The following is a 12,500-nucleotide window of genomic DNA, read 5'->3' as shown; positions in this document are numbered from 1 at the left end:
CTTTAATAGGAACCATGGTTTTACTGTAAAATAACTACTTTAATAGGAACCATGGTTTTACTGTAAATAACTACTTTAATAGGAACCATGGTTTTACTGTAAAATAACTACTTTAATAGGAACCTTGGTTTTACTGTAAAATAACTACTTTAATAGGAACCATGGTTTTACTGTAAAGAACTACTTTAATAGGAACCATGGTTTTACTGTAAAATAACTACTTTAATAGGAACCATGGTTTTACTGTAAAATAACTAATTTAATAGGAACCATGGTTTTACTGTAAAATAACTACTTTAATAGGAACCTTGGTTTTACTGTAAAATAACTACTTTAATAGGAACCATGGTTTTACTGTAAATAACTACTTTAATAGGAACCATGGTTTTACTGTAAAATAACTACTTTAATAGGAACCATGGTTTTACTGTAAAATAACTACTTTATTGGAACCATGGTTTTACTGTAAATAACTACTTTAATAGGAACCATGGTTTTACTGTAAAATAACTACTTTATTGGAACCATGGTTTTACTGTAAATAACTACTTTAATAGGAACCATGGTTTTACTGTAAAATAACTACTTTAATAGGAACCATTGTTTTACTGTAAAGAACTACTTTAATAGGAACCATGGTTTTACTGTAAAGAACTACTTTAATATGAACCATGGTTTTACTGTAAATAACTACTTTAATAGGAACCATGGTTTTACTGTAAAATAACTACTTTAATAGGAACCATGGTTTTACTGTAAATAACTACTTTAATAGGAACCATGGTTTTACTGTAAAGAACTACTTTAATAGGAACCATGGTTTTACTGTAAAATAACTACTTTAATAGGAACCATGGTTTTACTGTAAAATAGCTACTTTAATAGGAACCATGGTTTTACTTTAAAGAACTACTTTAATAGGAACCATGGTTTTACTGTAAAATAACTACTTTAATAGGAACCTTGGTTTTACTGTAAAGAACTACTTTAATAGGAACCTTGGTTTTACTGTAAATAACTACTTTAATAGGAACCATGGTTTTACTGTAAAATAACTACTTTAATAGGAACCATGGTTTTACTGTAAAATAACTACTTTAATAGGAACCATGGTTTTACTGTAAAATAACTACTTTAATGGGAACCATGGTTTTACTGTAAATAACTACTTTAATAGGAACCTTGGTTTTACTGTAAAGAACTACTTTAATAGGAACCATGATTTTACTGTAAAATAACTACTTTAATAGGAACCTTGGTTTTACTGTAAAGAACTACTTTAATAGGAACCTGGGTTTTACTGTAAAGAACTCCTTTAATAGGAATAAAGAATTTATAATAATAAATAATAATGCATTTTATTTATAAAGCGCTTTACATTTTCACGAATCTCAAAGTGTAATAATACAAACAATACAGTAAAAGAAGTGTAAGCAACATCATTAGCAGTAAAACAAGTTTAGGGAAAAGCTTTCTTAAAAAGGTGGGTCTTAAATATCCGTTCTTAAAAGAGTCAGTGGACTGTGGTGTCTTCTTTAAATCCTGACACTTTTCTGAAAACCCTATGTTTCTATATGTCAGTGGTTCTCACAGGGTTAAACCCTATGTTTCTATGTCAGTGGTTCTCACAGGGTTAAACCCTATGTTTCTATGTCAGTGGTTCTCACAGGGTTAAACCCTATGTTTCTATGTCAGTGGTTCTCACAGGGTTAAACCCTATGTTTCTATGTCAGTGGTTCTCACAGGGTTAAACCCTATGTTTCTATGTCAGTGGTTCTCACAGGGTTAAACCCTATGTTTCTATGTCAGTGGTTCTCACAGGGTTAAACCCTATGTTTCTGTGTCAGTGGTTCTCACAGGGTTAAACCCTATGTTTCTGTGTCAGTGGTTCTCACAGGGTTAAACCCTATGTTTCTATGTCAGTGGTTCTCACAGGGTTAAACCATATGTTTCTGTGTCAGTGGTTCTCACAGGGTTAAACCCTATGTTTCTATATCAGTGGTTCTCACAGGGTTAAACCCTATGTTTCTGTGTCAGTGGTTCTCACAGGGTGAAACCCTATGTTTCTGTGTCAGTGGTTCTCACAGGGTTAAACCCTATGTTTCTATGTCAGTGGTTCTCACAGGGTTAAACCCTATGTTTCTATGGCAGTGGTTCTCACAGGGTTAAACCCTATGTTTCTGTGTCAGTGGTTCTCACAGGGTTAAACCCTATGTTTCTATGTCAGTGGTTCTCACATGGTTAAACCCTATGTTTCTGTGTCAGTGGTTCTCACAGGGTTAAACCCTATGTTTCTATGTCAGTGGTTCTCACAGGGTTAAACCCTATGTTTCTGTGTCAGTGGTTCTCACAGGGTTAAACCCTATGTTTCTATGTCAGTGGTTCTCACAGGGTTAAACCCTATGTTTCTATGTCAGTGGTGCTCACAGGGTTAAACCCTATGTTTCTATGTCAGTGGTTCTCACAGGGTTAAACCCTATGTTTCTATGTCAGTGGTTCTCACAGGGTTAAACCCTATGTTTCTATGTCAGTGGTTCTCACAGGGTTAAACCCTATGTTTCTGTGTCAGTGGTTCTCACAGGGTTAAACCCTATGTTTCTGTGTCAGTGGTTCTCACAGGGTTAAACCCTATGTTTCTATGTCAGTGGTTCTCACAGGGTTAAACCATATGTTTCTGTGTCAGTGGTTCTCACAGGGTTAAACCCTATGTTTCTATGTCAGTGGTTCTCACAGGGTTAAACCCTATGTTTCTGTGTCAGTGGTTCTCACAGGGTTAAACCATATGTTTCTATATCAGTGGTTCTCACAGGGTTAAACCCTATGTTTCTATGTCAGTGGTTCTCACAGGGTTAAACCCTATGTTTCTATGTCAGTGGTTCTCACAGGGTTAAACCCTATGTTTCTGTGTCAGTGGTTCTCACAGGGTTAAACCCTATGTTTCTATGTCAGTGGTTCTCACAGGGTTAAACCCTATGTTTCTATGTCAGTGGTTCTCACAGGGTTAAACCCTATGTTTCTATGTCAGTGGTTCTCACAGGGTTAAACCCTATGTTTCTATGTCAGTGGTTCTCACAGGGTTAAACCCTATGTTTCTGTGTCAGTGGTTCTCACAGGGTTAAACCCTATGTTTCTATGTCAGTGGTTCTCACAGGGTTAAACCCTATGTTTCTATGTCAGTGGTTCTCACAGGGTTAAACCCTATGTTTCTATGTCAGTGGTTCTCACAGGGTTAAACCCTATGTTTCTATGTGTCAGTGGTTCTCACAGGGTTAAACCCTATGTTTCTATATCAGTGGTTCTCACAGGGTTAAACCCTATGTTTCTATGTCAGTGGTTCTCACAGGGTTAAACCCTATGTTTCTATGTCAGTGGTTCTCACAGGGTTAAACCCTATGTTTCTATGTGTCACTGGTTCTCAACCCCCAGAATTATATGTATTCGGCCGCCGACCCCCATCTGAAAACATGCTGTTCCAGGGACCCCCCCCCCCCCCCCCCCCCACCCGCAGAAGCAAAGATAGCAGACCTACAAGCTCGTAGCGCGGCAGCTACGATTTTAAGGCGGGGTTCCCGCCCAAAATGCAATGTTATTTTTTTTTTTTTTCCACTACAATTATTTGCTAACTTTAGTTACTATATTTTGTACATTTAGATATATTTTTTTTTTTTACAACACATACATTAACCACTTCAGCCCTAAATACATCTTGGCCACTTGAAAATAGCCGATCTACAAGCTCAGTAGGTCACAATGTGCCGCGATGCGACACATTGTGAGCTTGTGTAGATCTGATATTTTCAAAAGATTTTCAGACACGTGTTTACATTTGAAAACTTATGAAACGGGACATTCTACACAAAGAGCATGTTTTCTACTTCTGGGCGGGAACCCCTTTTGGTGTTTTAAGCATTATGTTATACTTCAGCTGTTGAAAAATAGCAGATCTACAAGCTCATAGCGTGGCACAGTGTGCCGCGCTACGAGCTTGTAGATCATGCTATTTTTGAAAAATGGTGAAAATGTGGCGCAAATCTTTGAATATATATATATATTCTTACAGAGCGAACGTTTTTAACTAAAATCTTTGCTTCTGGGGGGGGGGGGGGGGGGGGGGTCCCTGGAACAACATATTCTCAGATGGGGGTACGCGGCCAAATACAGATAATTCTGGGGGTCCTTGACGTCGAGCACCGCTGACATTATAGAAACAGGGTTTTTCATAAAACTGTCAGGATTTAGAAGACATTAAAGTAGAATCGTCCTCAGGTCTCAATGTTTTATTCCAGACTTGTACGCCTACACGTAACAGAGTATTGGTACTTTACGCACATGCATGATTTACTTAATAGAGAGTAAATACTTAATAGAGAGTACGCACATGCATGATTTACTTAATAGAGAGTAAATACTTAATAGAGAGTAAATACTTAATAGAGAGTAAATACTTAATAGAGAGTAAATACTTAATAGAGAGTAAATACTTAATAGAGAGTACGCACATGCATGATTTACTTAATAGAGAGTAAATACTTAATAGAGAGTAAATACTTAATAGAGAGTAAATACTTAATAGAGAGTACGCACATGCATGATTTTCCCATCAGGACACGCCCCCCTCATCTAGACTGAGTGGCAGAACATTGAGCAGCATGGAGTGTTGGAGTTTGGAAGCGCTCGTTGGAAGTCACTCAACTGTTCTGCCGTACCACCTGTTTCTAAATGTCACATCATGCAGGAGGCAGCAAAATGTTGTGTTATTGAAAACAAGCACTTCCAAACTCTGACACTTAGAAAAATAATCAAATGCAGGGCATTTATTGACAGAAAGTAGCTCATAACCCTTCTATGGTGGATTGTTATGAAACAAAAACTTTGCAGCTAGAAAGAGGATAATTCAAGCTTTTCGTACAGCTGCAATGTTGGTGAGTTTAACGTCGTTTAATGCAATCAGACAGGACTTTTCTGTTTGGATGTGCGGGGCTGTCGAGGCCAGAAAGTAGCTTTTTGCCACTCAGTGGGCGTTCCCGCATAACTTCCAGGTACGATGATGTCACGCGCATACCCGCTATAAATCATTTTAAGTACTTTTTCCACCACCACTGACGGTTCTGTAGTTGCATTGTGTTTACATGCATACATATAGTTGTGTTACTGCACTTTCAGCAGCAGATGGCGGTATTTCTCTGTTATTCCATCAGGCTGGCCTGGCAGCACACAGCTGTGTTTCTACTGGCTGCACTAGTGCACTTACACACTGGATCCAAGGGTTCAGTTCATGGACACTTACACACTGGATCCAAGGGTTCAGGTCATGGACACTTACACACTGGATCCAAGGGTTCAGTTCATGGACACTTACACACTGGATCAAAGGGTTCAGTTCATGGACACTTACACACTGGATCAAAGGGTTCAGTTCATGGACACTTACACACTGGATCCAAGGGTTCAGGTCCTGGACACTTACACACTGGATCCAAGGGTTCAGTTCATGGACACTTACACACTGGATCAAAGGGTTCAGTTCATGGACACTTACACACTGGATCCAAGGGTTCAGGTTATGGACACTTACACACTGGATCCAAGGGTTCAGGTTATGGACACTTACACACTGGATCCAAGGGTTCAGTTCATGGACACTTACACACTGGATCCAAGGGTTCAGGTCATGGACACTTACACACTGCGGATCCAAGGGTTCAGGTCATGGACACTTACACACTGGATCCAAGGGTTCAGGTCATGGACACTTACACACTGGATCCAAGGGTTCAGGTCATGGACACTTACACACTAGATCCAAGGGTTCAGGGTATGGACACTTACACACTAGATCCAAGGGTGAACACTTAATTTGTAACACTATTTAAACAGGTCACAGTTTGATTTGATTTGATTTGATTTGATTTGATTTGTTTTGATTTGATTTGATTTGATTTGATTTGATTCATTTTGAATGCTATAGACGCCTTAACAGACGATGTCACACTGATGAGCAGCAGCATGTGCGCGCATAGCGGCAGCACAAGAACCCTTCCTCTCATAAGAACCCTGCCTCTCATAAGAACCCTTCCTCTCATAAGAACCCTTCCTCTCATAAGAACCCTTCCTCTCATAAGAACCCTTCCTCTCATAAGAACCCTTCCTCTCATAAGAACCCTTCCTCTCATAAGAACCCTGCCTCTCATAAGAACCCTTCCTCTCATAAGAACCCTGCCTCTCATAAGAACCCTTCCTCTCATAAGAACCCTTCCTCTCATAAGAACCCTTCCTCTCATAAGAACCCTTCCTCTCATAAGAACCCTGCCTCTCATAAGAACCCTTCCTCTCATAAGAACCCTTCCTCTCATAAGAACCCTTCCTCTCATAAGAACCCTGCCTCTCATAAGAACCCTACCTCTCATAAGAACCCTTCCTCTCATAAGAACCCTGCCTCTCATAAGATGCAATGGAAACGTTCTAAAAATGCCCCATCAAACTTTCAGATGCTGTTTTTCTCCCAGCGTGGAGGAAGAATGATTAGGATTTTTATTGTGATCTCTCACGCTTGAAATATATCATCCATTGGTTTCTGTTGTGTTTGAACAATAACAGCAATTCAAAGCAGTTGTCCTCAAAACCACACCTCCAGTCGCTGTCATAAGAACGGGAGGTGCACTCATGATCACGGCAGCAGAGCCTGTTTGTCCACGCAGACCTCTACGCTCACAATCTTCTCACAATCTGCGTGCAATACTGTTGCGCTTTGAAGTAGAGAAATGTCTCCTAGGGTGCACCTCACTAGTCAACACACAATGAAGTATAAATGTCTCCTAGGGTGCACCTCACTAGTCCATTGTCACTAGACAATGTTATCACACGTAAAGATGAAATTACCTACCTAGGTTCCATCCTGGAGGCTAATCTTTCCGGTGATAAAATGGCCACCAACGTAATCAAAAAGGTCAACCATAGAACAAGATTCCTTTACAGGATCTCCTCACTGGTCAACAAAAACACCTTGAAGACCTTAACAGGAGCCCTTGTACAGGGTTTCTTTGACTATGCATGCACCTCCTGGTACCACAGCACCTCAAAGGCCCTTAAAACCAGGCTCCAGACTTCCCAAAACAAACTGGTCAGGCTCCTACTTGACCTTGCCCCCCGAACCCACCTCACCCCTGCCCACTTCGACAGGCTGGAATGGCTTAGGGTCGACGACAGAGTACAGCATCTTGCAATGGGTCTGGTCCACAAGATTCGATACTCCACCAAGATACCCATGTACCTGTGTAGATACTTCCTTAATGTTAACGAAGTCCACACCCACAACACCAGAGGGAGTGCAACGAACCATGTACAACCCAGATTCGGCACAAACAAGGGACTAAATTATTTTCGCTCCTATGCCACCAAAATGTGGAACGCCCTACCAACAGTCATTAAGACATGCGAATCCCTTGACTCCTTCAAAACCGCTCTCAAAGGGCACCTACGGACGGCTGCAATTCGAAACTGGCCCCTGTAAAATCGGAATCCCTCAAACACGGACGCAAGGACAACACAAGAGACGGTCGCGGCCACACAGCCAACTCAAGGTATGGCCACTGAGCCGACTTGGGGACCCAACGCAAGGACAACACAAGAGATGGTCACGGCCACACAGCCAACTCAAGGTACGGCCACGGAGCCGACTTGGGGACCCAACGCAAGGACAACACAAGAGACGGTCACGGCCACACAGCCAACTCAAGGTACGGCCACGGAGCCGACTTGGGGACCCAACGCAGCTCCTCCAAGGAAAACTAACAAATTAACGGAGCTGAACGTGAATCCCCCCCACCGCCCACCCCTTTTTTTCCCTCACTGTATATGTTTATTTTCCCTTTTTACCTCCTTTATGATGAATTCCTGTTCTGTTCTTTGTCTATATAGAAGTGTCTATTTGTACGTCTCTAAATGTTTTTGATGATTTGAACATGGTGGACCCTATTGGAAACAAGTGTAATGCTTAATTGGGTCGTCCACTCACAGTTAACAGCCTTTGTATTGAGTTTGTGCTTGAAATGTACTGTAATTCTGCAAACTGTTAATACATTTTTCAATCAATCAATCAATCAAGTATAAGTAATTTTACACTTGGTTGCATGCTGAAAATAGCCGATCTACAAGCTCACAACGCGTTGCGCTTGTAGATCAGATATTTTAAGCACATGTAAAAGCGGTCAATACGACGGCATCAAGGCCCGCCAAAACACATTTTAGTCGACTAAATCAGGGGTTCTCAACCTTATTGGCCGGGGACCCCCGGAAATGCTTTGGCAATGTCTCGGGACCCCCGCCCCGCCCCCTCCCGACCCCCAATATAAATTGACTGCTACAATAACCTTAATAATAGAGACAATACACCATAAATAAATACTGAAACCAGATATAATCATTAGGGAAGGTGTATGCATGTACTATGTGTATTATATGTAAACTCTTCATTTCCACTTTCCAGCCATTCAGTTGCAAAAAGAAAAAAAAACCTTTTTTGTTTCTTTTTTTTTAATAATTTGGGGACCCCCCAAAATAATTTGGCGACCCCCCGAGGGGTCGCGACCCACGGGTTGAGAACCCTGGACTAAATCACCTGTAGATGTATTACCAGACAAATACACAAATACATGCAGGTGACTAAAATGTGACTAAAACTAAATGAAAACTATTCAAGAGACTAATGACTAAAACTAAAATCAAAATTTGCTGCCAAAAACAACACGGACGTGGACAAAACAGAATCCATTATTTTGGGTCCAAACATTCCCTCCGTAACTGAAGGGTTCTCTGCCATCCACTAGGGGGCAGTATCTCTTTATCTTTAGGGTGCACTCACACGGTTAATGCAATTCTCTGTGCTCGTTGGGTGTTGTGTCATGGCCGCCCAGCGGCCCAATGCATTTCCAATGGAGGTCACATGGTTTGACCCAACATTGTGTTGTGTGAGGGGGAGGGGCGCAAGACTGCGCCCCTCCCCCTCACACAACACAATGTTGGGTCAAACCATGTGACCTCCATTGGAAATACATTGGGCGGCCATGACACTACCCAACGAGCACCCAACGAGCACCAGAATTGCATGAAAGGTGTGAGCTCAGCCTTACCCTTCTGTGGAGTGAGGAGACAGCCTTTTTGTTGGTTCACATTCAGAGATGCATGTTGTGTTGGTTGGAAGTTCCTCCCCTAATAACTGCAGTGGTGGACAAAGTAGGCTACTCAATTGTTTTACTTAAGTAAAAGTACCAATACTGCAATTTAGAACTACTTTGTTACAAGTAAAAGTACGGAATTGAAAATGTACTTGAGTAAAAGTACTGGTTTTATCTAGCATTAGTATTATAATGACTCAAATGTTAAATAATCTGCATATCAGCACCCCCACCACCTCAGGACATTGTGGTACTGCAGCTAAAACTGCGTTCAAAGTCAAGAAATAAATGACAAGGACTGGTTATATCAGAGTGGTGATTGAGGCTCAGACAATATGATATTAAATATTAAAAGCCGTTTTAAAATTCATGTTATTTGCGCTTTAATGTATGTTTTCTAATCAACATTAAAATCTCCAAAGTAACTAGTAACTAAAGTTTTCAAATAATTGTAGTGAAGTAAAAGTACAAATATTGGATCAGACAACATGTGGCCCTTTGAAACAGATCTGACAACATGTGGCCCTTTAAAACAGATCTGACAACATGTGGCCCTCCTTTAAAACAGATCTGACAACATGTGGCCCTTTGAAACAGATCTGACAACATGTGGCCCTTTAAAACAGATCTGACAACATGTGGCCCTCCTTTAAAACAGATCTGACAACATGTGGCCCTTTGAAACAGATCTGACAACATGTGGCCCTTTAAAACAGATCTGACAACATGTGGCCCTCCTTTAAAACAGATCTGACAACATGTGGCCCTTTGAAACAGATCAGACAACATGTGGCCCTTTGAAACAGATCTGACAACATGTGGCCCTTTGAAACAGATCTGACAACATGTGGCCATTTAAAACAGATCTGACAACATGTGGCCCTTTGAAACAGATCTGACAACATGTGGCCCTTTGAAACAGATCTGACAACATGTGGCCCTCCTTTAAAACAGATCTGACAACATGTGGCCCTCCTTTGAAACAGATCTGACAACATGTGGCCCTTTAAAACAGATCTGACAACATGTGGCCCTCCTTTAAAACAGATCTGACAACATGTGGCCCTTTGAAACAGATGTGACAACATGTGGCCCTTTAAAACAGATCTGACAACATGTGGCCCTCCTTTAAAACAGATCTGACAACATGTGGCCCTTTGAAACAGATCTGACAACATGTGGCCCTTTAAAACAGATCTGACAACATGTGGCCCTTTGAAACAGATCTGACAACATGTGGCCCTCCTTTAAAACAGATCTGACAACATGTGGCCCTTTGAAACAGATCTGACAACATGTGGCCCTCCTTTAAAACAGACCTGACAACATGTGGCCCTCCTTTAAAACAGATCTGACAACATGTGGCCCTTTGAAACAGATCTGACAACATGTGGCCCTCCTTTAAAACAGATCTGACAACATGTGGCCCTTTAATTAAAACAGATCTGACAACATGTGGCCCTCCTTTAAAACAGATCTGACAACATGTGGCCCTCCTTTAAAACAGATCTGACAACACGTGGCCCTTTAAAACAGACCTGACAACATGTGGCCCTCCTTTAAAACCGATCTGACAACATGTGGCCCTCCTTTAAAACAGATCTGACAACATGTGGCCCTTTAATTAAAACAGATCTGACAACATGTGGCCCTTTAAAACAGATCTGACAACATGTGGCCCTTTAAAACAGATCTGACAACATGTGGCCCTTTGAAACAGATCTGACAACATGTGGCCCTCCTTTAAAACAGATCTGACAACATGTGGCCCTTTGAAACAGATCTGACAACATGTGGCCCTCCTTTAAAACAGATCTGACAACATGTGGCCCTTTGAAACAGATCTGACAACATGTGGCCCTCCTTTAAAACAGATCTGACAACATGTGGCCCTTTAATTAAAACAGATCTGACAACATGTGGCCCTCCTTTAAAACAGATCTTTAAAACAGATCTGACAACACGTGGCCCTTTAAAACAGACCTGACAACATGTGGCACTCCTTTAAAACAGATCTGACAACATGTGGCCCTCCGTTAAAACAGACCTGACAACATGTGGCCCTCCTTTAAAACAGATCTGACAACATGTGGCCCTCCTTTAAAACAGATCTGACAACATGTGGCCCTCCGTTAAAACAGATCTGACAACATGTGGCCCTTTAAAACAGATCTGACAACATGTGGCCCTTTAAAACAGACCTGACAACATGTGGCCCTTTAAAACAGATCTGACAACATGTGGCCCTCATTTAAAACGGATCTGACAACATGTGGCCCTTTAAAACAGATCTGACAACATGTGGCCCTTTAAAACAGATCTGACAACATGTGGCCCTCCTTTAAAACAGCTCTGATAACATGTGGCCCTTTGAAACAGATCTGACAACATGTGGCCCTTTGAAACAGATCTGACAACATGTGGCCCTCCTTTAAAACAGATCTTTAAAACAGATCTGACAACATGTGGCCCTTTGAAACAGATCTGACAACATGTGGCCCTCCTTTAAAACAGATCTTTAAAACAGATCTGACAACATGTGGCCCTTTAAAACAGATCTGACAACATGTGGCCCTTTAAAACAGATCTGACAACATGTGGCCCTTTAAAACAGACCTGACAACATGTGGCCCTCCTTTAAAACAGATCTGACAACATGTGGCCCTTTAAAACAGATCTGACAACATGTGGCCCTTTAAAACAGACCTGACAACATGTGGCCCTCCTTTAAAACAGATCTGACAACATGTGGCCCTTTAAAACAGATCTGACAATGTGGCCCTCCTTTAAAACAGATCTGACAACATGTGGCCCTTTAAAACAGATCTGATAACATGTGGCCCTCCTTTAAAACAGATCTGACAACATGTGGCCCTTTAAAACAGATCTGACAACATGTGGCCCTTTAAAACAGATCTGACAACATGTGGCCCTCTGGCTTCCCAAAAGGGGTGAAGTGGCCCTTTAATGACAGACAGACAGACAGACAGACAGACAGACAGACAGACAGACAGACAGACAGACAGACAGACAGACAGACAGACAGACAGACAGACAGACAGACCAAGCAGGGTGGCATTGGGTCCCATGTTTACAGTCTTTGGTCTTTGAACCCTGACCTCCCAGTGTGACCCGGCCGGGGGTCGACCCCTGACCTCCCAGTTTCAGGACGGACGCTCTGACCACTCTGACCACTCAGCCACTGAGCTGGTCCCGAAAAAATAGCCGATCTACAAACACAAAGCGACGCGTTGTGGGATCTATAGATCAGCTTTAGCCTTGCTGTTAGGATCTATAGATCGGCTTTAGCCTTGCTGTTAGGATCTA

This window comes from Electrona antarctica (genome assembly GCF_951216825.1).
Source record: "Electrona antarctica genome assembly, contig: scaffold_193, whole genome shotgun sequence".
Lineage (NCBI taxonomy): Eukaryota > Metazoa > Chordata > Actinopteri > Myctophiformes > Myctophidae > Electrona > Electrona antarctica.
Note: the sequence above shows the minus strand (reverse complement) of the source record.